Consider the following 2,832-nt stretch of genomic DNA (forward strand, 5'->3'; position numbering starts at 1 on the left):
CGTACACCACTGGTGATCGTCGAGGGGACACTGAATAGTGCACGGTACATCCAAACCGTCATCGAACGCATCGTTCTACCATTCCTAGACCGGCAAGGGAACTTGCTGTTCCAACAGGACAATGCACGTCCGCATGTATCCCGTGCCACCCAACGTGCTCTAGAAGGTGTACGTCAACTACCCTGCCCAGCAAGATCTCCGGATCTGTCCCCCATTGAGCATGTTTGGGACTGGATGAAGCGTCGTCTCACGCGGTCTGCACGTCCAGCACGAACGCTGGTCCAACTGAGGCGCCAGGTGGAAATGGCATGGCAAGCCGTTCCACAGGACTACATCCAGCATCTCTACCATTGTCTCCATGGGAGAATAGCAGCCTGCATTGCTGCGAAAGGTGGATATACACTGTACTAGTGCCGACATTGTGCATGCTCTGTTGCCTGTGTCTATGTGCCTGTGGTTCTGTCAGTGTGATCATGTGATGTATCTGACCCCAGGAATGTGTCAATAAAGTTTCCCCTTCCTGGGACAATGAATTCACGGTGTTCTTATTTCAATTTCCAGGAGTGTAGTTCTCGCCGCGACGAAAAACGTATTTGCTAAACAGATCGTAAATTGCTAGCACATATTTAAAATTAACCTTTGATGCTGGCAAAGGACCCATTATGTCACACGAGATTAAATCAAGAATATTGTTGACTACTATAGGTCGCAACTCTGTTTTCGTCGAATAATTAATTGGCTTAACTGTTTGACATATTACACAAGTTTTCAAGATTTTCTGTGCAATACTGTTTAATTTGGGTAATGCGCATATGCCGTTATTAATCTAGCTCACTTACAACCACTTGCATGCCCCCACGATATGGGTGTATGCCAAAGGAATTTTTGTACATAATCTAAGGGAATGCAAAATTTCCACTGTCAAAAAGAAAATAACTATTTTTGTGGAACAGAATACTGTCGCAAACGCAGTATTTCGTGTTTTGATGGCTACTGTTACTTTCAGAGAGAGATTGTTTAATAATTTTTCATTTAGAATCTTGTTCCTGAAGTTGAATAAAGTTCTTGCACATGAATTCGATGTCTTTCTCGAATGCAGAGTTCTGAATCAACATTACTTGAAACTTTTCACTTTTGTTTACTACGGCATTTGTTCCAGCGATACCGCGCTGTAACCTAGAGAGTGCATCACTAATAACATTACCCTTGCCACGAATATGTCGTATTTCCAAGGAATATAACTCCAAGAGTAACGCCCATATGGTTAGCCCTGTGTGTAACAATCTACATGTCATCAAAAAAATCACAGCTTGGTGGTCACAATACACAATTATTGGTTTTCCATATACAAAATACCTAAACTTCTTTAGTGAGCAAACCGAGACTAACACTTCCAATTCCGTAGTTGTAAAAACACTCTCACAGTTTGTGAGCTTGCTACTGGCAAAACTTATAATTTTGAGATTACTAATATCATCTTGAATATCCATTTGAAATAGTGTTGCTCTCAGACCAGTTTCTGAAGCATCTGTGACTATATAAAACTGTTCGTCCCTTTGTGGGTGGTGCAATATTTGCGCATTCAACAAAGCACTTCGTGTTCTGTCAAATGCTTTGCGACATTCAGCTGTCCAATGCCACGAAACGTTCTTTTGCAACAGATTAAGCAAGCATTCCTGGTTTAGCATCCGATCAGGTAGGAATTCCCTGAAAAAAAGATGCTGAACCGAGAAACGACTTGAGTTGCTTACGAGTGCATGGGTATGGACAATCACTTATTGATGACTAACTGAAACCCTCAGCTGCCGACAGGTGTTGTTGATATACCTCGATGTGGACAGCTGAAAATGTGTGCCCCGACCGGGACTCGAACCCGGGATCTCCTGCTTACATGGCAGACGCTCTATCCATCTGAGCCACCGAGGACACAGATGAATAGCGCGACTGCAGGGACTTATCCCTTGCACGCTTCCCGTGAGACTCACATTCCCAACTGTCCACAATTCTACATATGTAATGTACCTTATAGACATTTGCCCATCCACTCATTACTCGCGCACGCTTTGGCGATTCCCGTAAGAGTTTGGGCAACCTGTGCGCATTCGCACAGACGAAGGCAAATGGCTGGGTAGCCTTTAACTATATATATGAAGACAGTACCTGCTCTCGAAAGAACAGAATACTGTTGATGACCGTGAAACTTTTCCCTGGAATAAATGATGACTAACTGAAACCCTCAGCTGCCGACAGGTGTTGTTGATATACCTCGATGTGGACAGCTGAAAATGTGTGCTCCTTCCGGGACTCGAACCCGGGATCTCCTGCTTACATGGCAGACGCTCTATCCATCTGAGCCACCGAGGACACAGATGAATAGCGCGACTGCAGGGACTTATCCCTTGCACGCTTCCCGTGAGATTCACATTCCCAACTGTACACAATTCTACATATGTAATGTACCTTATAGACATTTGCCCATCCACTCATTACTCGCGCACGCTTTGGCGATTCCCGTAAGAGTTTGGGCAACCTGTGCGCATTCGCACAGACGAAGGTAAATGGCTGGGTAGCCTTTAACTATATATATGAAGACAGTACCTGCTCTCGAAAGAACAGAATACTGTTGATGACCGTGAAACTTTTCCCTGGAATAAATGATGACTAACTGAAACCCTCAGCTGCCGACAGGTGTTGTTGATATACCTCGATGTGGACAGCTGAGAATGTGTGCCCGACCAGGACTCGAACCCGGGATCTCCTGCTTACATGGCAGACGCTCTATCCATCTGAGCCACCGAGGACACAGATGAATAGCGCGACTGCAGGGACTTA

General features: G+C 44.8%; 1 non-coding gene across 1 annotated transcript; it reads right to left on the bottom strand.

Annotated features, from left to right (window-relative positions):
• Positions 1–1,852: 1,852 nt before the first annotated feature.
• On the bottom strand, positions 1,853–1,926 carry Trnat-ugu. Its single transcript has one exon. It is a non-coding gene; the product is annotated as a tRNA-Thr (tRNA).
• Positions 1,927–2,832: the final 906 nt, after the last annotated feature.

This window comes from Schistocerca americana, chromosome 7 (assembly GCF_021461395.2).
Source record: "Schistocerca americana isolate TAMUIC-IGC-003095 chromosome 7, iqSchAmer2.1, whole genome shotgun sequence".
In the NCBI taxonomy this organism is placed as follows: Eukaryota; Metazoa; Arthropoda; class Insecta; order Orthoptera; family Acrididae; genus Schistocerca; species Schistocerca americana.